At 34.9% G+C, this 27,568-nt stretch overlaps 1 long non-coding RNA gene across 3 annotated transcripts in view; it reads right to left on the bottom strand.

The window, feature by feature from the left end:
• Nucleotides 1–27,568, bottom strand: part of LOC144378968 (uncharacterized) — a 489,245-nt gene that overhangs the window by 60,824 nt on the left and 400,853 nt on the right. For all 3 annotated transcript variants that reach the window (XR_013440914.1, XR_013440916.1, XR_013440915.1), the window contains one exon: nt 18,383–18,545. This is a non-coding gene — a long non-coding RNA (uncharacterized LOC144378968). The remainder of the gene's footprint in view (nt 1–18,382; nt 18,546–27,568) is intronic.

Raw genomic sequence — 27,568 nt, 5'->3', positions numbered from 1 at the left:
TTATACAGGGACAATTAGCTAATAATTCTAAGAAAAAAAAAGAGTTATATCCCAATTTTATTTATTATACCAAAATAAATTTCAGGCAGATCAAAAATTTAAATAACAATAAATATATCTGAGATTTAAATAGCCACAATAATAACACCACTATGTAAAAATGTGGAAGAAGATTTTATGAATATTCTTGGACTGGGAAACTTTCTAAGCATAAGAAAAATGGAAAATCATAACGCAAAAGTATCTAAGTTTGAATACCCAAAATTTTAGTCTTTCTTCTTGACTGAAGAAACAGCATAAACAAAAGCAAATTAAAAACGGTAAAAATATATTTTCAGAATTTATGACACATTTGGGGTTAATTTCCCTAGTAGATATAGCTTTCACAAATGGTGTCAAAAAATAAAACAAAGCAATGAAATAGAAAACATTGAAAATGGTGACTATAAGGAAGAATTAAGAAAAGGAAAATCCAATAATTTTGGTGGAAAAGTTACTTTATGGTGACTATCTCTAGCAATGGGTACCGATATTTGGTTTCCATGTTTTGTTTTGTTTTTTAATTAATCTTGAATGTGTCTTCAAATCTCATTTTTATCCTTTTTCCCCAACTTGAAATACAGATTTACATAAAGATCCCAAGTTTGGATATTAAAGCATCTTTACGTATACTTGATGATCACCTATAAGCATTTTCCTTCCCATTCAAATATTTTAAATAGTTCTTTTCACTTTCAAAAAATAAAATGATTCTCTGGTTTCAGAAAAACAAAGTTTATTCATCCAAGGACCAATTATTTTAGGAAGTTTTAAGGGTATGAAAGCAAGGGTACTCAAAGTACATTATCAACTATAAAAAGGATTATTATCACCTCCTACAATGCCTTAATATTACTTGTTTCAACAACAAGATTTGCCATTAGTATAATTGCTGCAAAGTAGTCTTTAGTGAAATATTTTAAGCAGGCAGTAAGGTGTGATTATATACATTATTACACACCACAAAGTATGGGGGAAAAACTTTTAACAGGGATTCTTCAGTGCCTGTAATTTATTTTCCTCTCAAAATTCCCATTACCTTCTCAAATATTATAAATTAGTCCAACCCACAGTAAAAGCTTCAAACAGGGGATCTTTTGAAAGATAAAAGAATGAGCCATCATCTAAGTATTTCCTGAAATAGAAGTAATCTATGTTATGTCGTGTAGAAGAAACACTTATGTAGTAATTAATTTAATTCTAGAACAAAATATTATGCAGTGGGAAGTCTACTGGACAGAAGTAGAACATTTATGGAGCCTCTTACTTATTACATGACTCAGAAAGAAGCAGCCTGAATATCCTACTTGCAAAGTGAAAGGCCTAAGTGGAAACCTAATGGAAAGCTTTTCTGACTTTTAAGTCAGGAGCATGAATCTGAGCCACTAGATGGCTGTTTCTCAATTTTGGGTAGTAACTAGTTACCACAAATCCACAGAGCAATGAGAGAGCTAATGACTTCCCTCACTGCTGACTACTCTACATCTGAACACACTATACTTAACTATACTCGCTCTTTCAGGAAGATAATTAATTCTGCTTATTAGAATGTGAACCACCACTGCCTACAATCTCGTGTGTCTAAGCTTGTGCAGGGATCCTTCTCCCCACATTTCCTCTATGCTTTAAAACTGGAGCCTTGTCATCCCTTCCTGTATTTAGGCCCCTCTGAGATCCAGATAGATGATGTTTTTAAATATATCATAATAGCAAAATGCTCCTCAAATTCTCTTGCCCTAGTTGGTTGCTGAAACAGATGTTCAAGCCTTGATCCACGCTAACCCACTCTAGCACATTTAGAGTCCCAAATCAGCAGCAGCCAGACTCTGGAATTCCTTTGCTGCTCCCAGCCATGAATGGGTCTAGCAAGGCCCTGGACACCTGCCCAGTGAGTACTATCTCTCACCTACCCCCTCATTCTACCTGTACAATTTTGGTATAATTGCATGCTTGCCTCATTTCCCTTACCCCAGTCTAATGTAATTGGGACGATGAAAACCTGCCTAAACATTTCTAGTCCTGTCTCCTAAGAAATTAAACCTTATGGTTGTACCTCCAACCACTGCTTGGGGTTTCACTTCAACACAGATATCAACGTCCTTGCATAAACCAAACTCTGCATAGAGTAAAACAACTGCCCAGGCTATTCTGTTGCCCACATGGGATCCCTTTTGCTTATGTCAACAGCCTGAAGTGGGTCCAGGTATACTAGGCCTCCTTGGACATTGTGATTTGGCCATAATCTTTGGGGACTCTCACTAAGCTAACTGGTCCAAATTGAGCCCAAAATATTCCCAGTGCTACCACCAATCTATTGGTAAAGATCCAAAATGCTTTATACCTAAATTCACATAAGTTATGACACATAGATCTGACAGATATCCTCTTCCCTATTTAACTGGGTTTCTGTCATGTTCTAGAACTAGATATTAGCCTTATACATGGAAAAGTTTTTTCTCTGCGTACACATTACAATGTCTTTATGACATGGCTAGATAAAATATCAAACAAAAAATAATTTATTCCAAAGCCATCCCATGTCCTATTTTACTTTAGATATTCTCCCTCTTACCTAAACACTCCTACAATTTAAATGATTTGACTATTATTCATATGTCCCAGATAATGTGGCTTGTGTGTACTTGTGAAAAGTATATTTAGAGCTATAAAAACTATTTGAGTTTTCACATTTTCTCAGTAATTCAAACCTCTAAAGAACAATGAAAAGTGAACTCTTTTTGAGCGATTAATAATACATATTCCACAAAATTGACACAAAATAACATATTTTGTAGAATTTCATTATCTATGCATTAATTGCTACTTTTTTTAAAGAACAAAATTTCCATATTAGGACAATTCATTTATGTTTAATAATGGCTATACTGTAATATTCTTCACTATCAATTTTGTTTATATTATATTTTCTTTTATTATGCTCATTAATAGTTTAATAAGCAGACTTAAATCATTGGAAATGTAGTACTAAAATCTTTGCCTCACTTATCTAGTTTTGTTACTTTAAAAATTAACCTCAATTCTATTCAGCGCCTTCTGTACCTAGAGTATAGGAAATGCTTAATCAAAATAATAAATACCTTCATAAAGCTAAAATATAATTAAGCGTATACAAAATGAAAATCTAGGGAGTGATGGCAGCATGAGTCCTTCCTTCTTTCTCTCCTCTTTAATTTACAACTAATCGGACATCCACAATGAAAAAAAGGCACCACCGCCCAGTGTACCGGGACACCCAAGAGATCCATCCATCTGTGCACACAAAAATGGGTGGATAAGACTGGGAGGAACCTGGGGGAATGAAAGACATGGCGGTGGAGTTGGCAGCAACCGAGGTGCTGATGGCAGAGAAAGTGGTGGTCAGTCTGACAGTGAACCTGCACCACCTTTCTGGCAGAGAGGATGGAGACTGAAGGCGGTAAGTGGGGGACTGCCAGCCATTCTCTGCAGCTGGAGAGACCAGTTGCTCTCTCTCTGAAGAGAGACTACAGTGAGTGAGGGGAGAAACAGGACAGGGAAGTAGACAGATAAAAACTAAAGGAAAGCATCTCCTGCAGTCAGCCCTCAGATACAAGTGGACCACCCATGAATCCCACCACCCTTTGCCTTTTTTTTTTTTTAATGCACAGTACTCCCAAACTTAGCAGGGAGTCGGCACCAGTAAGAGAAACCAAAAATTTGTGCTATAGCTCCACCTTCTGGAAAACAAAAGGAAGGCTCCTAACTTCCAATCTGTTGAACTGTTAGCATCAAACTAAACAAAACCTTGCCTGAATAAGAAAGTGTTGGCTACTTCAAACCTGGCAGCAGAGGCAGTTCTCATCAAACACTATGAAAAATCATGGTAATGTTGTATCACAGAAAGAAAATGACAATTTTCCAGCAACAGAACCCAAATACATGTAATATTGTGAACTAACTGGTAAAGAAGTTAAAATAGCTATTATGAAAAAATTCAGTGAGCACAAGAAAACTCAGAAAGACAATGACCTCAGGAATAAAATTAACAAACAAAATGAGTATTTTACCAAAGAGACTGACATTCTTAAAAAGAACCAAACAGAAATTCTATAGCTGCAGAATTCAATAAATGAGATGAAGAATGCATTAGAATACATTCATATGGGATAGACATTGGGGAGGGTATGTACTATGGTGAGCACTGTGAATTGTGTAAGACTGATGAATCACAGACCTGTACCCCTGAAACAAATAATGTATTATATGTTAATAAAAAAGAATACATTCATATGAGCAGATCATATGAAAGAGAGAATTAGTGAGTTTAAAGATAGAAATATAGAAATAATTCAGGTGAAAGAGGAGAGAGACCTAATATTTTTAAAAAGTGCAGAAACCCTATGAGAATTTCTTATTTGGCTTCATTAAAAAAGCGAACACACAAACAATGAATCATGGAACACTATATCTAAAACTAATGATGTAATGTATGGGGATTAACATAACAATAAAAAAAATTAAAAAAAAAAAAAAAAAAAAAAAAAGCGAACACAAGAATACAGGTATCCCAGAAGGAGAAGAGAGGGAGAATGGGATAGAGACTGCATTTAAAGAAATTGTAACTAAGAACTTCCCAAACCTGGGGAAAGAACCGTATATACAACTCCATGAAACTAATGGAACACCTTATTATCTCAACACATAAAACCTTCACCAAGACACATTATATTAAAACTGTCAAGTCAATAATAAAACTGTCAAGTCAATAATAAAGAACTTTAAAGGCAGCCAGGGGAAAAAAGACAACAACCTACAAAAGTACCCTCATTAGGCTATCAGCAGATTTCTCAGCAGAAACTACAGGCCAGAAAAAAGTGGAATGACACACTCAAAATATTGAAAAATTAAAAAGTGCCCGCCAAGAATACTCTATCTGGCAAAGTTATCCTTCAGATATGAAGGAGATATAAAAGCTTTCCCACAAACAAAAAGCTGAGGAAGTTTACCATCACTAGACCACCACTAGACCTGACTTACAAGAAATTTTGAAAGAAATTCTTCAGACTGAAAAGACAAAAACACACAAAACTCTGATGAAGGTGATCAATAGTCAAAATTAGAATATCATAGCTTTTTAAAAATGTATATTTAACTCAACAATAGCATAAAGATTAAAGGAAAAGAGCTTTGAAAATAAGTATAGTTACTACAACTTGGTAACAAAATCACAGCATAAAAAGAGATCATTTGTGATAATAAAAATATAAAAGGTAAGAGTAAAAGGATGGAATCCTATAGGAAAATGAAGATAAATTACTATCAGCAGGATAAAAAACTATTTATATATATATATATATATATGAATATATATATATATACATATATAAGATGTTTTTTATAAACCTCAGGGTAACCACAAAGCAAAATTCTAGAGCAGAGATACAACACATAAAAAAAGGGGAGACTGAAAAATTTACCCTGGAGAAATGCCAACTTACAAGGGCAGACAGAAACAGAAGGAAAAAGAAAGAATGGAGAGAATAACCAAAAGGCAAAAGAAAAAAATGGCAGTAGTAAATCCTTACATATTATTCATCACCCTAAATGTAAATAGATTGAACTCCCCAATCAAAGACATAGAGCAGCTGGATAGTTTAAAAAAATAAGCAAGATCCAACTTTATCCTGCCTACAGGATAAAAGATGATATTCCAAGCAAATGGAAACAAAATGAAGGTGGGTGTAGCCATACTTGGACAAAAAACTTCAAGCCAAAAAGGGTAACAAGAGACAAAGAAGGTCATTATATAAGGATAAAAGGGTCAACACATCAAGAATCAAGAAAGTATAACAATTGTAAATATATACACCCTCAACACCTGAGCACCAAAATGTATTAAGTAATTATAACAGATCTTAAGAGAAATAGACAACACCAATGCAATAAGGAAACATTGGAATTGATACAATGAAACTAAGTTGAAACTTTAGAATAAATGGACTTAAAAGACATATACAGAACATTCCATCCAACAGCAGAATATATATTCTTATCAAGTATACATGAAACATTCTCCAGGATAGATCATATGATAGGCCATAAAACAAACCTTAGCAAATTTAAGAAGACAGAAATCATACCAACAATCTTCTTTGACAATGGCATGAAACTAGAAATCAACAAGAGGAAAGTAATAAGGTCTACAGATTCATGGAAACTAAACAACACACTTCTAAACAATTATTGGGTAAAAGAAGAAATAAAAAAGGAAATAAAAATTATTTCAAAATAAATGAAAATGAAAACAAACATATCAAATGTTATGGGATGCAGCAAAAGCAGTTCTAGGAAGAAAGTTTAAAGCAATAAACACATATATTAAAAAGCTAGAAATATCTCAAATAAACACTCTAACTTAACACCTCAAGAACTAGAAGAACAAATTAGGCCCAAAAGGATATAATAGGAAATAATAAGGAATTAATAAGGACCAGAGCAAAAATCAATGAAATAGAGGAGAAATTACAATTGATGTTACAGAAATACATAGAATAATAGACTGCTATGAACAATTATGTGCCAATAAATTACATAACCTAGAAGAAATTGATACATTTCTAGAAACACATAACCTATTAAAGCTGAATCAGGAATAAATAGAAAATCTGAACAGATTAGTAATGAGTAAAGAGACTGAATCAGTAATAAAAAAAACTCCCAACAAAGAAAATTTTTTCAGGAACAGATGGTTTCACTGGAGAATTCTACTGAATATTTAAAGAGGAATTAACACCAATTCTTTTCAAACTCTTCCAAACTCTCGAGGAGAAGGGAATATTTCCAAACTTATTCCATGAGGCATTACTTTGATACCAAAACCAGATATAAGGATACTACAAGAAAATAAAACTATAGATCTGATGAATACAGATGCAAAATTCTCAACAAAATATTAGCAAGCCTAACTTAAGAACACATTACAAGGACACACCATGACCAAGTGAGATTTATCCCTGAGATACAAGAGTGGTTCAACATGCATAAATCTATAAATGTAATACACCACAACAATAAAATGAAAGATAAAAAATCATATGATCATCTCAATAAATGCTCAAAAAAAGCATCTGATAAAATACAACATTCTTTCATGATAAAAACCTTTAAAACATTGGATATAGAAGGAAGGTATCTCAACATAATAAAGGCCATATGTGACAAACCCACAGCTAACATTACACTCAATGGAGAGAAATTAAAAGTGCTTCCCCTTCAGAAACAAAGTAAGGATTTCTACTCTAACCATTCCTATTCAAATTAGTACTAGAAGTCTTTACCAGAACAAATAGGCAAGACAAAAAAATAAAAGGCATCCAAATAGGAAAGGACGACATAAAACTGTAATTATTTGCTGATGATATGATCCCATATATAGAACATCACAATCAGTGAAAAAACTGTTGGAGTTAATCAACAATTTCAGTTAAGTGGCAGGATACAAAATCAACATACAGAAATCATTTGCATTTATTTACAGTAACCATGAAGCATACAAAAAATAAATAAATAAAACTGTCCCATTTGCAACAATATTAAAAGTAATAAAATACTTAGGAATAAATTTAACCAAGGAAATAAAAGATATGTATAATGAAAACTACAAAATTTTGCTGAAAGAAATTGAAGATGACAAACAAATGGAAAGATATCTTATGTTCATGGATCAGAAGAATTAATATTGTTAAAATGACCATACTGCCTAAAACAATTACAGATTCAATGCAATCCCCATCAAAATTCCAAAGGCATTCTTCAAAGAAATAGAAAAAATAATCCTAAAATTTGTGTGGAACCACAAAAGATCCAAATAACCAAAGCAATCTTGAAAAAAAAAAAAAAAAAAGAACAAAGCACTTCCAGATTTCAAACTACACTAAAAGCCATAGTAATAAAAACAGTAGAGTACTGGCACAAAAATAGGCACATTGACCAATCAAATAGAGAACCCAGAATTAAACCACAGCATATAGAGTCAACTAATATTCAACAAGGGAGCCAAGAATATCCAGTGGGGAAAGGATAGTATCTTCAATAAATAGTGCGGGGAAAACTGGAGAAACACATGGAGAACAATGAAATTGGATCCTATCTCACACCACTCACAAAAATTAACTAGAAATGGATCAAAGATTTAAGCTTAAGACCTGATGCCATAAAACTCCTAGAAGAAAACATAGGGAAAAAGTTCACTGATATTGGTTTTGGCAGTAATTTGGGGGTCATGATGCCCAAAGCACAAATAAAAATAAAACTCAACAAATGGGACTATATCAAATACAGAAGCTTCTGCACAGCAAAAGAAACAACAAAATGAAAAGAAAACCTACAGAATGGGAGAAAATTTTTGCAAATCACATATCAGATAAGGGTTAAAATCCAAAATATATAAAGAACTCAGTCAACTCACTAATAAAAAAAATCTGATTAAAAAATGGGCAGAAGAACTAAATAGACATTTCTCCAAAGAGGACATCAAAAAGGCCAACAGACACATGAAAAGATGCTTAACATCACTAAGCATCAGGGAAATATCAAAACCATAATGAGATATTACCTCACACCTGTTGAAATGGTTATACTCAAGAAGAGACAACAGATGCTAGTGAGGACGTGGTAAAAAGGGAACGCTTATATACATTGTTGGTGGGAATGTATATTAATCCAACCACTACGGAAAAACAATATGGAGGTTCCTCAAAAAATTAAAAATAGGTCTACTATATGATCCAACAATTTCATTTTTGGGTACATGCCCGAAGAAAATGAAAACATAGTTTTGACAAGATATATGCACTCCCATGTTTACCACAGCATTATACACAATAGCCAAGATATGGAAATAACTCAAATGTTCATCAACAGATTAATGAATAAAAAAGATATGGTACATATACACAATGGGATATTATTCAGCCATGAGAAAGGAAGATATCTTCTCATCTGCAAGAACATGGGTGGACCTCAAACACATAATGCTAAGCAAGATAAATCTGAGAAAGTCAAATATTGTCTGGTATCACTTGTATGTGGAATCTAAAAAAGTTAAAGCTGTAAAGAACAGAAAGTTAAATGGTGGTTACCAGGGAACTGGTTGGGGGAAGGATAAGAATGATGACAATGTTTAAGGGTACAAACTTGTAAAGAGTAATAAACAAGCCACAGAGATCTAATGCACAGTATAATGAATATAGATAATAATATGGCACTATAATTATGCACTGGATAAATGTTGCTAAATCAGCAAACGTATTACAACATATAAATATAGCAAAGTAACATGCTGTGCACCTTAACTTAAACAATGTTATATATCAAATTTATTCAATAAAAATAAAAACAAAATTAAAATCTATAATTCTCAATCTCCTTGAAATAGATATCATTAGATATTAAATGTCTTTTTTTAAGATTTTATTTATCCATTTGACAGAGAAGAACACAAGCAGGGGGAGCAGCAGACGGAGGGAGAAGTAGGCTCCCCGCTGAGCAGGTGACATAGGACTCAACCCCTGGACCCTGGGATCATGACCCGAGCCAAAGGCTGATGCATAACTGACTGAGCCACGCAGGCGCCCCTAAATGTCTTTTTAAAATATAAATTAGGAATAAAATTGTTTATATCTGAGGACTAGCATCCATATTTCCAAAGTCAGAATGAAGAAACATTGCACTAAACCCAGAAAATTATAACAGGTAGAACCTACATTTTACTTAGGTCTAGCTTAATGGCTTATATTTTTAAATTCCTTTGTAACATCTTCTTCCTGTGATCTATCACAATTTTAGAACATTTTGAGCCTGATATCTTAGCAAAGGTTTCAACTCTGTCAATCATTCAGTAGTCAGATTGGTCCTGCTTGAAAAAGCTTTAATAGAAAAGAAGTCATAAATCAAGAGAAATACTCAGGAAGATGCCCTTATGGAATTACCTTACAGAAAGATCAATTATTCTAGCCAAGAAAGGTGAGTTTGGGCTTTGTTTCAGTTCCTGCATGTGTGCGTGTGTGTGTTTAAATAACTAAGGCTATATTTATCCTGTTTTTTCCTTTTCCAACATAACTGAAATACATTAAAACCCTACCAAACTATTCAAAATGGAATATTTCTACAAATAGATCTCATTGACAGAAATCTCATAATTTTTGAAATAATATTTCTAGAGAATACATAAGTACCTGCCTTGTACTTGCAGCTCTTCTGAAATTAGATAACACATAGGTTAGCCCTTAGCACTCATCCAACTGATTGGAGAACTAAATGGTTCCCTTCTTACGCCTCAACATCAGCTCTGCCTTTTTGTTTCGTTTTTTGTTTGTTTGTTTGTTTTGTTTTGTTTTAGGGTGTATTGGCAAACAGCTTTCTGAATCAGAGTAAAGGGACTAGTTAAAACCTAATAAAAATGCAGCCATTAATTATAATGGATTATTTTGGACTGGTATTCATGCTGCAGTTAAATTCCCCAACCCTATGTACTTTGTTATAGTAGTTTCAGATACAGAGTTTTATAGGTAACCACGTGAACTTGTTTATATTTTAGTAGGGAAGATAGCATAAAAACTCCTAAAATAATAAATCATGGTTCATCATATTCGTTCATGGAGTATATGATGGGATGTTATAGCCCATAAACAACATACATTTTCTGAGTACCTCTTGAGTGCAGGGCTCTGTACTGGGCACAGGGTATAACAGAGAATATGACATAGTCTGTTTTTCATATTATTCAACCTCCAGCAACATCTGACATAGTTGATCACTTCTCATAATCTTTTCTCTTGGGTTTCCAATACTATGCAGTCTGTTTTTCTCCTACTTCTTGGTCTATTTCTGTCACTGCTGCTAGTCCTTTCTGTACCAGATTTCTGAATTTCTGAATGATAGTATTTGCTAGGGCCAAATTGAGGGTGTCTTTCCTCTCTCTTTCTCTCAGATAATCCCATTCATGCCTCGGCTTTAAATACTATCAATATACTGATGAGCCATTTACATGCCTTCTAGTTTTTTTTTCAAAGTCAGAGGATAAGACTCAAATCATTGATGGTCAAAATTACCCTTGAGTATCCTTTGGGAAGTTACCTTCTTAGAGACCAACCTACCTACCTTTTATTCCTCCAGAATAGACAGAGATTACTGTTTCTTTGATAATCAAATAAAATATATAGCATGTATTTCAGATCTACATTATATCAAAGACAACTGAAGTCTCAAAGACTGGCTGCAAGAAGCCTATAATGTGAGAAGTATGTAGGGACTGAGATTGCTCAAGGACCACTGGACTCACCCTTTTAGGCCCACACTCATCCTGGGGTATATTCTCAGCAAGTTGAAGGGGGAATTATTCAACTATTTAAATTGGGGTGTACATGTATGTGTTTTAATCTAACTGCACTTTATCTCCAACCTAAAATTTCTTTGTAATTCCCAGACTCTTCTACATCTCCACACGAACATTTTACAACCCTTTGAAATAGAACATATCCAAATCAGAATTCTGATTTTTCCACAAAAAAACAGCTCCTCCTGCAGCCATCTCCAGGTCAGTAAGTGCAACCTCCTTTTATCTAGATGCTTACAGCCAGAAACTTAATCATAATGCTTTATTCTCCTATCTGATTCCATACTTATTAAACCACTTACAAACACCTTGACTTCTACCTTTAAAATATATCAGGAATTGATTCACAGTTCCCCATCCACACTTCTATCACCTCAACCCAGCCCAAGTCTCCCATCTCCCCAGGACATCTGATCTTTCTGCTTCTACTTTAATTCCCACCACCATTCTCACACCCCTATCCGCATCTGACACACAGACACCTGGATTTATTGTCCACATATCTCAAAGAGACCAATCCATTAGATTATGTTAACGCAAGGTCCTGCTCAATGGCCTTTAGTAAGCCTTTAGTAACTTCTCTTTTTATTTCAAAAAAAATCCAAACTGTCTATCTTGAGGAGCCCCTACCCACCATTACAACCTAATTCCTTGCTACTCTCCCACTCCTGACTTTCTCTGTTCGTTTTATTTTCAACAATTCTCTAAGTTTTATACAATTTTGCAGTTATCCCCTCTCTCTGGATAAATCTTTTCTCAGAATTCTATGAGTATAGCTTTTTCTCATTGATTAGGATTAGACTTCATTACTATCTCCAAAAGAGCCTTCACTGACTACCCTGATGTTCCTTCACAAAGCACTCTATTTTATTTATTGCACAAACATCAGTTTTGTAAACAGTTTACTGAAGTGAAATTAACAATAAACAACACATATTTAAATGATAAGTTTTGACCTACATATACACCCATGAAGCCCTCTACAAAGCTAGGATAGTGAATATATCCATCACTTCTAAAATTTTCCTATTGTCCCTTTGTAATCTCTCTGTTGTACCCCTCTCTGACCACTTCCTCCCATTTCCCCACCAACTCCCACACCCACCGATTTATTATTGTCACTATATTTTGCATTGTTTAGAATTTTATATAAATAGAATCCAATTCAAGCACTTTAAATTGGAATTCCAAACATATACAAAATATTATGCTGTGTGGAGGTAGAAATATTAAGAAAATATTTTTTCTAACCTGAAGAAGCTAAAAAAAAGAAATACAAACATCACAAATATAATTATAATTTTTTTGAATATAATTATAATTTTTAAAAAACCCAAATACTTGCATAAGACAGATATTAACACTTGTGTGTGGCTTTAGGGGAGGCAAATGCCACACCCTATTGGTGGAATCAAGAAAGACCATGAAAAAACTAGCATTCTGAACTTTACCTTGAACAGAGGATTTAATTTTTGACAGGTGGAGTTGGAAAGAGCTAGATAAAGAGTTATTTCAAGCTGGTTAGGAACTATATCAGGCAAAGGAGTAATATAACTAAAGGGATGAAAGAAGTAAAATGTGAAGTTTATGTGGAGGCGGGGCACTGAGTAATCATTTTGAATAGAAGTTTCTGAGGGTGTAAGGGAGACTATGGAAGTATATTAGGGCTGGTACTTGGAGAGCCTTTTTTTTTTTTTTTATGTTCAGTTAGCCACCATATAGTACATCATTAGTTTTTGATATAGTGTTCAACGATTCATAAGTTGCGTATAACACCCAGTGCTCATCACAACACCTGCCCTCCTTAATACCCATCGCCCTGTTACCCCATCCCCTCACCCCCTCCCCTCTGAAACCCTCAGTTTGTTTCCTAGAGATCCTTTTAAGTGAGACAAAGGAATTGGCCTTAATGCAGTAGGCACAAATTGCTTGGGAATCCATTTCCCATAAGATTTCCAGCCCAAGCAGTTGGTACGTTGAAAAATATATTCCCTTTAGCTTTGTTCTGGAATTTTGGGGAACATCCTGGAATAATGAAAGACTACACTCAGTGCTTAGGTTTCTTCAGTCTATTTCCAAGAAATGCAATCCAGCAGTCCAGGGGTCTTTTACTATTCCCCTACTCCTCAGATTTACATTGTGCTTCTTGGTGATACTAGTTCACTTTATAAATGAGGAGAACAATCTTTGGAAAACAAAAGGATTTTAGGCATGGTATATTTAAATATTTAAAACTTTCCTAAAAAAAATACATAGGCACTAATCTCTTGGACATTGCCTTTACCAATATGTTTATGGATATTTAGACAAAAGAGACAAAAGCAAAATTAAACTATTGAGACTATACCAAAATTAAAAGCTTTTGCACAACAAAGGAAACCACCCACAAAATGAAAAGGCAGTCTACTTGAATGAGAAAAGGATTTGCAAATGACATATCTGATGAAATATTAATATCCAAAATACATAAAGAACTCATACAACTTGATGCCAAAAAACCCCAAGGAATCCAATTAAAAAATGGGCAGAGGACCTGAATAGATATTTTTCAAAAGAAGACATACAGATGGCCAAAAGACACATGAAAAGATGCTCAACATCACTAATCATCAGGGAAAAGCAAATCAAAAACACAATGAGATATCACCTTACAACAGCCAGAATGGCTAGTATCAAAAAGGCAAGAAATAACAAGTGTTGGCAAGGATGTAGAAAAAAGGGAACCTCTGTGCACTGTTGGTGGGAATGTAAATTGGTATATCTATTGTGGAAAACAGTATGGAGTTTCCTCAAAAACTTAAAAATAGAAATATCATATGACCCAGTAATTTCACTATTGGGAATTTACCCAAAGTAAACAGAAACACTCATTCAAAAAGGTAATATGAACCCCTATGTTTATTGCAGCATTATTTTTAATGGTCAAGTTATGGAAGCAACTCGTGTCCATCAACAGATAGATAAAGAAGATGTGATATATATACACAATGGAATATTATTTTATTTTATTTATTTTATTTTTTTAAGATTTTATTTATTCATTTGATACATAGAGAGAGAGAGAGAGTGAGAGAGAGAGCACAAGCAGGGGGAGCAGCAGGCAAAGGGAGAGGGAGAATCAGGCTCTCTGCTGAGCAAGGAGCCCAATGCGGGGCTTGATCCCAGGACCCTGGGATCATGACCTAAGCTGAAGGCAGACGCTTAACCAACTGAGCCACCAGACACCCGTTATTTCATTTATTTTTTGTTTGTTTCATTTTTATTTAAATTCCAGTTAGTTAACACACAGTGTAATATTAGTTTCAGGAGTAGAATTTAGTGATACATCACTTACATCCAATACCCATTGCTCTTCACAACAAGTGCCCTCCTTAATACCCACCAAACATTTAACCCATCCCCCCTCCCATCTCCCCTCTAGCAACTCTCAGTGTGTTCTCTATAGTTAAGAGTCTGCCTCTCTCTTTTTTCCCCTCTATGTTCATCTGTTTGATTTCTTAAATTCCACATATGAGTGAAATCATATGGTATTTGTCTTTCTCTGACTGACTTATTTTGCTTAGCATAATATACTTTAGCTCCATCCACGTTGTTGCAAATGACAAGATTTCATTCTTTTTTATGGCTAAGTAATATTACAATGTACACGTATAGCACCTCTTCTTTATCCATTCATCAGTTGATGGACATTTGGGCTTTTCCATAATTTGGCTATTGTTGATAATGCTGCTATAAACATCGGGGCGCATGTGCACCTTTGAATCACTGTTTTTGTATCCTTTGAGTAAATATCTAATAGTGTAATGCTGGGTTGTAGGGCAGTTCTAGTTTTAACTTTTTGAGGAATCTCCATACTGTTTTCCAGAGTGGCTGCACCATTTTGCATTCTCACCAACAGATGTAAGAGGGTTGCCCTTTCTCCAAATCCTTGCCAACACTTGTTTCCTGTGTTGTTAATTTTAGCCATTGTGACAGATATGAGATGATATCTCATTGTAGTTTTGACTCATATATCCCTGATGATGAGTGATGTTCAGCATCTCTTCATGTGTCTGATGGCCATCTGAATGTCTTCTTTGGAAGAATGTCTTCTTTGGAAGAATTTCTGTTCATGTCTTCTGCCCATTTTTTAACTGGATTATTTGTCTCTTGGGTGCTGAGTTTGATAAGTTCTTTATATATTTTGGATACTAATCCTTTATCAGGTATGTCATTTGCAAATATCTTCTCCCATCCCAAAGACTGCCTTTTAGTTTTGTTGACTGTTTCCTTTGCTGTGTAGAAGCTTTTTATCTTGATGAAGTCCCAATAGTTCATTTTCACTTTTGTTTCCCTTGCTTCTGGAGACGTATCTAGTAAGAAGTTGCTACGGCCAATGTCAAAGAGGTTACTGCCTGTGCTCTCCTCTAGGATTTTGATGATTTTCTATCTCATATTCAGGTGTTTCATCCATTTTGTATTTATTTTACACAATGGAATATTACTCAGCCATAAAAAAGAATGAGATCTTGCCATTTGCAAGAACACAGAAGGACCCAGAGGGTATTACGCTAAATAAGTCAGACAGAAAAAGATAAATATCATATAATTTCACTTGTATGTGGAATCTAAAGAACAAATAGGCAAACAAACAAAAACCAAACAGACTCAAATACAGAGAAGTGATCGTTACCAGAAGGGAGGGAGTAGGGGATAGATGAAACAGGTTAAAGGGATTAAGAGGTACAAACTTCTAGTTATAAAATAAATAAGTCACAAAGATTAAAAGTACAGCATAGGGAATACAGTCAATAATGTTGTAACAACATTTTATGGTCATAGATGGTGACTACACTTACCATGCGGAGCAATGAGGAATATATAGAATTGTCTAATCACTACATTGTACACCTGAAATTAAGATAATGTATGTCAACTATATTTCAATAATAAATTTAAAAATAAACAGGGTGAACATCTGCTAAAATTGAAAATTTAAATAAGAACATGAATTTTTTTTAATTTTATTTTATTATGTTAGGTTCGTCACGATACATTACATCATTAGTTTCTGATGTAGTGTTCCATGATTCATTGTTTGTGTATAACACCCAGTGCTCCATGCAATACATGCCCTCCTTAATACCCGTCACTGGGCTAATCCATCCTCCCAGCCCCCTCCCCTCTAAAACCCTCAGTTCGTTTCTTGGAGTCCATAGTCTCTCATGGCTTGTCTCCCCGTCCGATTTCCCTCCCTTCATTTTTCCCTTCCTTCTCCTAATGTCCTTCATGTTATTCCTTCTGTTCCACAAATAACTGAAACCATATGATAATTTACTTTCTCTGCTTGACTTATTTCACTTAGCATAATCTACTTCAGTCCCATCCATGTTGATGCGAAAGTTGGGTATTCATCCTTTCTGATGGCTGAGTAATATTCCATTGTATATATGGACTGAATGGATAAAGAAGAAGAGTATGAATTTTATAACATAATACCCAAAAGCACCAGGATATAACTGAAAATCATTTGTTATACAACCAGGTACATCTCAACTTAAATAAGAAAAGATAATCAAAAGTTGCCAAAATGAGATGGCATATTTTGGAAATTACCTGGTCAGAGAAAATATTAGTATAATTTCAGTTAAAAAAAAATCACATATATGTAAAATAGTGTTTATCTGAATAGGGAAGGACTTCCCGTTAAGAAAGAAAAAAATCAATGATTCAACCATAAAATAATTTAAAATATCTCTATTAAAAAAAAACTAAAAGAAACAACAAAGAAAGATATCTGCAAAATACAAAAGACTGGCTTCTTATGTACTTTTTTCCAGATAAACCATGAGCTCCTGCCAAAAAATTTTAAGTGAAAAACAACAATTTAAATTGTTCAGTGAGAATCCACCTGTCATCTCTCTCAATGACCAAAGAGTTAATGCCTCTAAGTTCTGGAAAATATCTTATATGACTTTTGAAAGAAAGTCAGTGTGACTTCAAAACTTGTGCTCATTCTGCTACCTTAAACTGAAACATGGAAAGCACACTAATGTCCTCAAATTCACAAAATAAGTAAGTGTATCTTCCTATTTTATCATTTTTGTAAAAATTGAAAAAATGTATTTTATTTTGATATTAAATCTTTCTCTATTATGGCATATGATACAAAATTCTCATGAATTTGATAATTTGAAAGTTATGACCTTAAAATTGCTTGTCTGATTCCTATTATGGCCCTAGGGCATTTGTATTATCCTTTGCTTTTGGAATATTTAGTTGTGAAATTTTAAGTCTCCTACACCAAAATGTTTTTATTTTTTGACATAGAGTTAGGGACTGCCTATCTTCACATAAGTGCATTGGCTTCTCCCCTGAATAAATGTGATAGCTTGATATAGTCATATTCCTAAAAATACAAAAGGGAAATATTACATACTACTTAACTACCATATTTGTAAAAAGATCATAAGACAATCTTAATTTCTTAGATACTAAATGGGATGACAAATACACTTATTTCCACTTCTCTTCCACTGCAGTTTGAAAGACTTAAATCTTTGAAAACAATCTACAACCTCAAATTTCTCATAAAATCTAAAGCTCTAGGAATATTTTCCTGTGTCACTGTGTGGCACGTAACCTTGATTATACTCTACTAACTGCCTAGGGGATATTTTACTCTTGTCCCAAAAGAGTCAATGGATTTCTTGGCAAAATTGCTTAATTCTACTTTCCTGGTCAAATTTATCTTGGGGTAATTATATTTTGACTGTCCTAAATCTGAGCTACTATGCTTTCAGTCAAACTTGATGTTCCTCCTGGGTGATGGAATCGATCGGTGCTGTGTTGTGTGCATTGCAGAGCAGATGCCACATTTCACCCTGGAGTATAATACAGGCAAAGGTGCAGTGATTCTTACATATCCACTTAACAAACTCTGTGCAATCACTGGAAATAAAAGACACCACTCAAAGAATGTTTACTCACGGGGCGCCTGGGTGGCTCAGTCGTTAAGCGGCTGCCTTCAGTTCAGGTCATGATCCCAGGGTCATGGGATCCAGCCCCGCATCAGGCTCCCTGCTCGGTGGGAAGCCTGCTTCTCCCTCTCCCACTCCTCCTGCTTGTGTTCCCTCTCTCGCTGTCTCTTTCTCTGTGTCAAATGAATAAAAAAAAGAAAAAAAAAGAATATTTACTCAAATGAAATAAATGGTGTATTAGAAAAATGCAAAGATAGCCAAGGAAAGCTTAATCAGTTCTTTTTTTGACACCATCACTTTTAGTCATTCATTTATTTACTAATGAAATAATTATTAAATACCTACTACATGCAGCATACAGACATTAAATTAAAAATAAAAGTGTACATAATCAACTTCCAAAATTTACAGTCTAAGAAGGAAAACAAACATATTCAACCTAAGTATAAAGCAAAAGGTTATAAAGTAGGTAAATTTCTATTCTATCAAGTAAGAATGTAAGCTTTTGAGTGAAGAGAAAAAAGGGTAATTCACTTTTATACAGAGCAGTATTTCCTAACATTATTTGACTCTGTGTAAATTTCCTGATCTCTCCCTGGAGATTTTATAGTATCTAGTTTCAATTTTTTTGCATGTTATATGATAAAGTAGGAGTTTAAATAAATACTTAAAATTTCCATGTTAAGAATATTCACAATATAGAAGTACCCCTTTTATAAGATGAATTGGGTCCCCCAAAATCCATATGTTGAAGTCCTCACCCCAGTATCTCAGAATGTGACCTTTATTTGGAAATGGGGTCACTGAAGATGTGATTAGTTAAGATGAGGTCATACTGGAATAGGGTGGGCCCCTAACTGAATATGACTGTCTTATAAAAAGCAGAAATTTGGACATAGGTACATAGGGAGCATGCTGTGTGAACATGAAGGTAGAGATTAGGCTGATCCACCTATAAGCCAAAGAACACCAAAGACTGTCAGCAAACCAACTAGGGGAGAGGCATAGAACAGATTCTCCTCTACAGCTCTCAAAAGGAACCAACCCTGAGGACATCTTGATCTCAGACTTCCAGCCTCCAGAACTGTGAGAACATGAATTTCTATTAGGCTCCCTAGTTTATGTTATTTTGTTAGGGCAGCCCTAGGAAACTGTTATAATTCTTAAAATATTTATAACATAAGGGGTGCCTGGGTGGCTCAGTCAGTTAAGTGTCTGTTCAGGTCATGATCCCAGGGTCCTGGGATTAGAGCCCAAGCTGGGCTCCCTGCTCAGTGGGGAGTCTGCTTCTCACTCTCCCTCTGCCCCTCTTCTTCACTACTGTCTTTGTGCACTCTCTCTTTCTCTCAAATAAATAAAATCTTAAAAAGAAATAAAAAAATATAACATAAGAAGACAAATTTTGACATGTTGCATTTTACAATGCAATAGAACATTATTTTAATTATATAACAAAAGAAAGGACTACTGATAAATTTCAACATAGGATTTTTATGTATTTTATCATGTTTGGTATTAGAAATTAAAATATATATGAAGTGTACTTAAATTTAGGTTGAAAAAAGTTACATTTTTGATGCTCATGTTTAAAATTCTTGAATTTTACACTCAAGGAAGAAATGGATCATGAAAATACTCACTTTGTTCTCACTGATTTTCATATACACTCTTATCGTTACATACTCACAGCCCCTCAATCTATTTCATTTTAAAAAGTACTTAAAGTCTCCTTACATGTTTATTTTTAAAACATAGAAATTAAAGCAAATGTGATTCACTGAAAATTATTGGGAGGAATTAAAGGAATATACCATATTTGTGGTTTGGAAAGCTCCATATTATGTGTTCATTCTCACCAAAGCAGTGTATAGATATGAGATCCCGATAAAACTCCAACAAGTTTTACTATGGAAATTGAAAGGCCAACTGAAAAAACTATAGGGAATGCCAAGGCCATAAAATGGCAAAGATAATGAAGAACTATACAAAGTAGTCATATTACCAGATCTTAATACTTATTATAAAGATACAGGAATTAAGATTTTGTGATACTGACAGAAGAATGAATTAACAGACTGATGGAACAGAGTACAAGTTATTGTCCCAGACCAATTTTCAATTTTACCAAATATTCTTATTTCAATAAGTCAATACAGGGCTTCTTTTTTTCTGTAGAGTTTTCTTGGATTCTAGTCTTAAATATCAATTTGGGTTCCATTGCTTTATCTTTTTTAGAGACTCAGTTAAGATTTTCTTTGCCTGTATTCTATTTCAATTACTTTCTCTCTGGCTTTTAAAATTTTCTTTAACTCATTACCATTCCTATTCTCTTGGTTATTTCCCCACTTTGCTTGACTGCCCCTTACTAAATTTTTATTTTAATCTATATTCCCTTTAATTTAGTCTAGTTCTAAAAATATTTTTATCTTCTAAGTCTCTCCTGAATTCCACCAACTCTCATTTTTTTGGTACATTTCTGTTCTTAGGTTTTTTATTTCTGGTTAAAGATTTTTCCATTTGTTTGTTTGCTTTTATTTATTTATTTACTTACTTACTTACTTATTTATTTTACAGGTACCCAAATGTTGGTTTGAAGATATGTGATTCAGTTTGGAATGCTATGTTAGAGGGGATTTTTGAATATATAATTTGTGAGGAGATGTGGTTTTTATTTTCTGGCTTCCCCTCATAGTAGCTTTGTATAGATACATGTTGCTACATCTCTGTCCTTCATGAATAGGGTTGAAGTCTGGGGGTGAAAGAAAAAGATTCCAATTTGGGAACTTTCTTTGTGAGTGTGGCTAAATGTAGTTTCTTTAATGGACAGTGTCTTGGGGAGGTTGCTGGGGAAAGAATTTGGTTTCTTTCATTTTTCAGAATCCTAAATTTTCTCCGCTTGCTTCCTTTTCAACATTCAGTCACAAAATGCCACTCCTGTCTTCCTTTTTACCATTCTAGCCCCATGAAGTGTTGCTTTACTTACACTGCTTCCTCAAGTCTCACATCTGAAGTCCCTTTGCAACAGTCACTATCTTCATCTACAGGATCTTGTTTACAACTTTCACACTTGGGGTGGATTTTTTCTTGAGGGGAGGATTTTAGCTTACTGTGCAAAGGCTTCAGCAAGAGCTCAAGAAAATCTTGAGTAGAAATTTTTTATTTTCATAGTTAAAGAAAATGTTCTCTGACTTCTAATCATGATGGAGTCATGGAAAAGTATGAATTTACTTTTTCTTATTTATTTGTAGGGTTTAGGGGAAGATTAGCAAAAGATTAAGATTTAGGCAGCCACCATTCACCAATATCTTGACTACCAATGTTATTTTTTTAATTACGCAGTCCTCCCCCCCCCTTTTTTTTTTGTTTTATTTATTTATTCATGAGAGTCAGAGAGAGAGAGATAGAGAGAGGCAGCGGCAGAGGGAGAAGCAGGCTCCCCGCCTAGCAGGGAGCCTGATGCAGGGCTTGATCCCAGGACCCTGGGATCGTGACCTGAGCCGAAGGCAGACGCTTAACCATCTGAGCCACCCAGGCGCCCCCCCCCCCTTTTTTTTAAAGAGTTTATTTATTTGACAAAGAAGGAGAGAGAGCACAAGCTAGGGGAGCGGCAGGCAGAGGGAGAAGCAGGCTTCCTGCTGAGCAAGGAGCCTGATGTGGACTCGATCCCAGGATCCTGGGATCATGATCTGAGCCCAAGGCAGACGTTTAACCTACTGAGTCATCCAGGTGCCCCTGATTATGCAGTATTCCTAATTGGAGAATGTATCACTTATAAGGTGTATTTGGTTGCTGGCAACAAAAATCTGGAATAATAACAGCTTAAAAAGATCTTGTTTTTTGCTCTTAGAGAGGTCTGAAGGCAGAGGTCCATTCTGAGGACTGTGCAATGTCACCATTACCCCAGGATCCTTCACTGCTTTTCTATATATCCATCATTAGTATGAGGCTTCCATTCCCAAGGCTGCCTCGATGTGGCAAGATGCTGAAGACTCAGGTACCACTTTCAAGTTCCAAACAGAAATAAGGAAAAAGAATGAAGGGTAAAATGGGGGCACTCTCCCAGATGACTCAGCTCCCTTTAAATGAGTGCTCTAAAAATTCTGCCCAGTAACTCCTTGTTTATGTCTCATTAGTTACCACCACCTGCAGGAGAGATGAGAAAATGGAGTGTTTAGTTAGGCACCTTTCTAACCCCAATAAAGGCACTGTTCTCTTAAGGAGAAGGGGAAAATAGGTACCTGATAGGTGCTGGAAGTTTCTGCTATAGGAAATAAAAGTCTTTGTTTATATAATATGGGTGGCTTGGCTTTTCTCCATGCCTAATATATTTCTATGTCTAGGCATCCATTACCTTAAATGATTATGTATTTGAAGTGAATAATAGTCAGAATATATTTAGTTCAGTTAACTCATTTTAAATCTGTACATGCATTAACCATATTTTATAGTAATATGTGTTACCTCAACTTTATAATCTAAAGGTATTAACTCAGCAAAATATGGCAAGTTAAAAAAAATCTTATAAATTTGAACAACTCCTTTAGCTGGAGAAGTCAAATCATTGTAAATTTTTCTGTTAAGCATGCATTTGAATAGTCTTTGATATTAAATAACTATATTTTAAATCTAACAGCTCTAATGATAGTTTTGATATATGTCTTTCTACTTGAATCATTCAATATTTTACCACTGACTAAAAATTTCTGGTTAGCAGTATAACTGTCATTCAGCTTCTAGCTTCAGAGTTAGAAATTTATTTATTTGATTAATACTGAACTTTTACTACTCTGAAGAGCTTAAGGCAATGAATGGCTAAGTTGAACCTTGAAATATTTAGCATTACAAGGGCAAAAAGAGACGAGGCAATAAATAGAGTGTAGAAAATGGGAGAAGGCAGATGGTGACAACTTTAAGCCCAGGTAACACTCTAGGCAGTGTTGTCTAAGAGTGATGCATTAGGAAAAGAAAGAGCTTACCCACACTTACCCCTTAATGGCTGCTTTAGTAACTTACGAGGAGTAAAATTACCTCTTCCTTAACTTTATTTTTCAGATTCCCAAATTATTGCATATACCTTCCAAACTTTCTCTTACTCTATCTTATAAAAACACATATTATTGCATTTATACAAAAGGAGCATATAATTTAAATGGTTTCTACATATCCTGAAACTTATCCAAATGTCCTGAAGTTAAGAAACAGTGACTTAAAATTTGAGTTTGTCAATTAGATAGAAGGGAGAGGGAGGATATTTTCCAGGCAGATTAGGTAGATAAGCAATAGTTTCAAGCTGCCATAACTTCAAGTTACAGTATTTAGGGACTGCCAATAATTTTACATTTATTATAAAATATTATAATGTTTATAAGTCAGTATAAATTGACTGACTTAATAATTTGTTATTTAGAGTCACAATGAATGCCATAATGAGTAAGTATAGTCTGTATTAGTCTCCTCAAGCTGTCATAACAAAATACCAGAGACGAGGGGGCTTAAACAACAGAAATCCATTTTCTCACAGTTCTGCAGACTAGAAGTCCCAGATCAAGGTTCAACAGGATTGATATCTGGTGGGAGCACTCTTTTTGGCTTGCAGATGGCCCCCTGCTCACTATATCCTCACATGGCCTTAGTATGTTTTCAAGGAGAGTGAGAATGAGCACGAGAACAAGCACCTGAGCATACTATGTCAGTGTCTCTTCTTTAAGGACTAATCCTGAGAGATCAGAGCCCCATACTTATGACCCAAGTTAATCTTGAGTTACTTTCTTAGAGGTCCCATCTCCAAAAACAGCCATACTGGGGGGATAAGATTTCAACATATGAATTTTGAGAAGACACTAACATTCAATCCATAACAAGATCTAACCAGAGTATTTAACAAGGCACGTGATTTAATCTGCATTACTAGGGAGTGTTATGAGAAGGTAATAATTGGGCTCTGAAAATTATTAAAGAATAAGAGAAAGGAAATCATATAGACAAAGAGAACAGCACATAAGAAGGCCCTGGAAGTAGCATGCCATATTGAGAGAACTGAAGCAAAGGCAGTATTGTAGGAATAAGTATGATAAAGCATAACATGAGGCAAAACTGGAGAGGCAGGTAGGGACCAGAACTTATATGGCCTTGAAAGCCAAATTAAATACTGGGCAGACACTGAACAACTTTTTAAGCATAGGAGTAAGATTAGATAGGCTTGTTATAAAGGAAATCAGTCTTTGCACCATCAGTGCAAAGAACCAATTAAAGAAGATTACAGTAGAAGATACAGTAGTCCCCCCCCCCACTGGGGGGACGGGGACTGAAAGACGTAGACTGAATTGAATATAAAGTACCCCCCACCCCATCTGCACTTTTGCTTTCTGTAGTTTTAGTGACACTAAAGAAGGTAATTTTACTCCTCGTAAGTTACTAAAGCAGCCATTAAGGGGTAAGTGTGGGTAAGCTTTTTCTTTTCCTAATGCATCACTCTTAGACAACACTGCCTAGAGTGTTACCTGGGCTTAAAGTTGTCACCATCTTGTGCAAAGATCCAATCCACTTTGCACCATCAGTGCAAAGAACCAATTAAAGAAGATCAAGAATGTTAGTTATAAGGGTATGGCACTATTCCACGCTGGATATCATGGTGGCTCAGGACACAGCAGTGACTCTGGAAATGGAAAGACGTAGCCTGAATTGGATATAAAGTACCCCCCACCCCATCTGCACTTTTGCTCTCTGTAGTTTTAGTGACACGAGGTCAACTGTGGTCAGGAAGCAGATTCCTCCTTCTGATGTACAGTCAGAAGGTCATTTGAAGCCTAACGCTACATCACAATACCTACATCACTCATCTCCCTTCATCTCATCACGTAGGCATTTTATCATCTTGCATCATCACAAGAAGGGTGAGTGCAGTACAGTAAGATATTTTGAGAGAGAGACACCACATTCACATAACTTTGATCATAGCATATTTTTATAATTGTTCTATTATTGTTATTAATCTCTTCCTGTGCCTAATATATAAATTAAACTTTATCACAAGTACATATATATAGGAAAAAACACAGTATATATATAGGGCTCAGTACTATCCATGGTTTCAGGCATTCCCTGCAGGTCTTAGAATGTATCCCTTGTGGATAAGGTGAAGGGGGGGGGACTACTGTATTTTAGAGGTAGAATTGAAATAACTTGGTGATTGATTAGCTAAGAAGGGAGATGAAGAAATCAAGGATGACTGAGATTTCTGATGGAATTTGGACCCATTCATTACCATGGAGAAGGATAAACCTTTTTGGTGGGGGATGGATAGAGATGAGAAAGAATCATGTGTTCAGTTTGGAACATGTTGAATTTTCAGTGCCTATGATATATCCAGTTGGATATATGTGCTGCAGATAATTTTAAAAGCTCTGGGATAAAGATTTTAAATTTCAGAATTATCAGCCATAGATGATAAATGAAGCCAGTAGTTCTAGCTGAGATCTGTAGGGAGAGAGTACAGAAAAGAGAACAAAAGCTTAGGACAGAGACTTGAAAAAAGCCAAGATTTAAAGTTCAATGAAAGCTGCTAAGGACACTTAGAAGGAATTGTCAGACAGAGAGGAGGAAAAGCCCAGGGACTTGCGTGTTTCAAAGTAGAAGGAGAAACAATGGGGACAACTGCTAAGAATCAAGTAAGTTGAAGTCTAAAATTTGACAATGTAGTTAGCCAAATAGAGTGAACGAGAGCCATTTCAGTTGAAGACTAGTGATTGGAACCAAACAGGAGGGGGTAGAAGAATGACTGGGACACGACAGACGTTGGAGAGAACAGCAGGACCAGGGACCTGCTGCCACTAACCTGGATGCTTAACTGGAAACTCTTAGAGCTGTAAAAGGAATGAATGAATGAATGGATTTTTTAAAAAATGAATTTGAAACTCAGGACATCCAAATTTATTTAACTAGAAATCAAACAAAGTGAGGGTTCTAGAGGGGAGGAGATGGGGGGATGAGTTAGCCTGGTGATGGGTATTAAAGAGGGCTCGTACTGAATGGAGCACTGGGTGTTATACGCAAACAATGAATCATGGAACACTACATCAAAAACTAATGATGTATTTTATGGTGATTAACATAACATAATAAAATTTTTTTAAAAATGTGAATTACCTAAAAAAAAACAACAACAGTGCTTATTTCCATTTTTTTTTTTCTGGTGCCATCAAGATTTATAATGATATTTCAGGGTTTATACACTGTTTGAGTAGCTTTTTACTACCTAAACAAAAGGACTGAAATTGAAATGCTATGTATTTTATCAGGGCACAAGAGCACAATTCTCAAACACTTTTATTCTAACAAGAGTGAAATTTCATTTGGCCAGGGAAAAAATAAAATGGATATTGAAAATAGGTAGGTAAAAGTATAAGAAAATTTAAGAAAAAACCTACTGTATTGTGGTACTAAAAGGAGTAACTAGGAGATAAATGTAAATTATATTGTGATAAATTGTTTATAGATCCACACAGGATTTAAAAAAAATTTTTTTAAGTTTATTTAAGTAATCTTTATACCCAGTGTGGGGCTCAAACTCACAACCTTGAGATCAAGAGTCACATGGTCTTCTGATAAAATAATGAAATGCTGGAAGACTAGTTCACTAGAACAGCCCACTATGATGTATGAGAGCAGTTTTGAACACCTAGGGCAATCTACAATACTTCATTATTCAATTTTCTCTAAACTCATATTAGTGTGTGAAACAGTATTTTGGGGTTGGACACCAGCAATTGTTCAATTTCCACTGAGAGCAGGACAAAAAGAAATAAATAGATAAAAGAAAACATACAGTGAGAATCCTCTGTTAAATGAATCATTGCATGTGTCCCACCAATGTCTGTGAATAAATCAAGTACTAGTCATAAGAATCAGATAATAAGATCATTATGGGATCAATTTCCTTAAAGATTTTAAGGAAAAGGGAAAACATGCTCTACTGGAAGAGTGAAATACAGTCCTACAAATGGGCAAGAAAGTATTCGTGTGATTTTGACTCACTCTGAGTTTCACTACATTTAGACATGGGAGAAAATGAGAAGAAAAATAGTTTTGTTGAAGAAGGCTCAGAGAAATTGTTATGTTCTAGTGAAAAATTTTCTGAATAATGTCTCATATAACCAGGCTCTGCACAATTCTAAAAGTTTACATGCTCAGTGCCAAT

This window comes from Halichoerus grypus, chromosome 9 (assembly GCF_964656455.1).
Source record: "Halichoerus grypus chromosome 9, mHalGry1.hap1.1, whole genome shotgun sequence".
Lineage (NCBI taxonomy): Eukaryota > Metazoa > Chordata > Mammalia > Carnivora > Phocidae > Halichoerus > Halichoerus grypus.
Note: the sequence above shows the minus strand (reverse complement) of the source record. Positions and strands in the feature narration are given on the sequence as shown.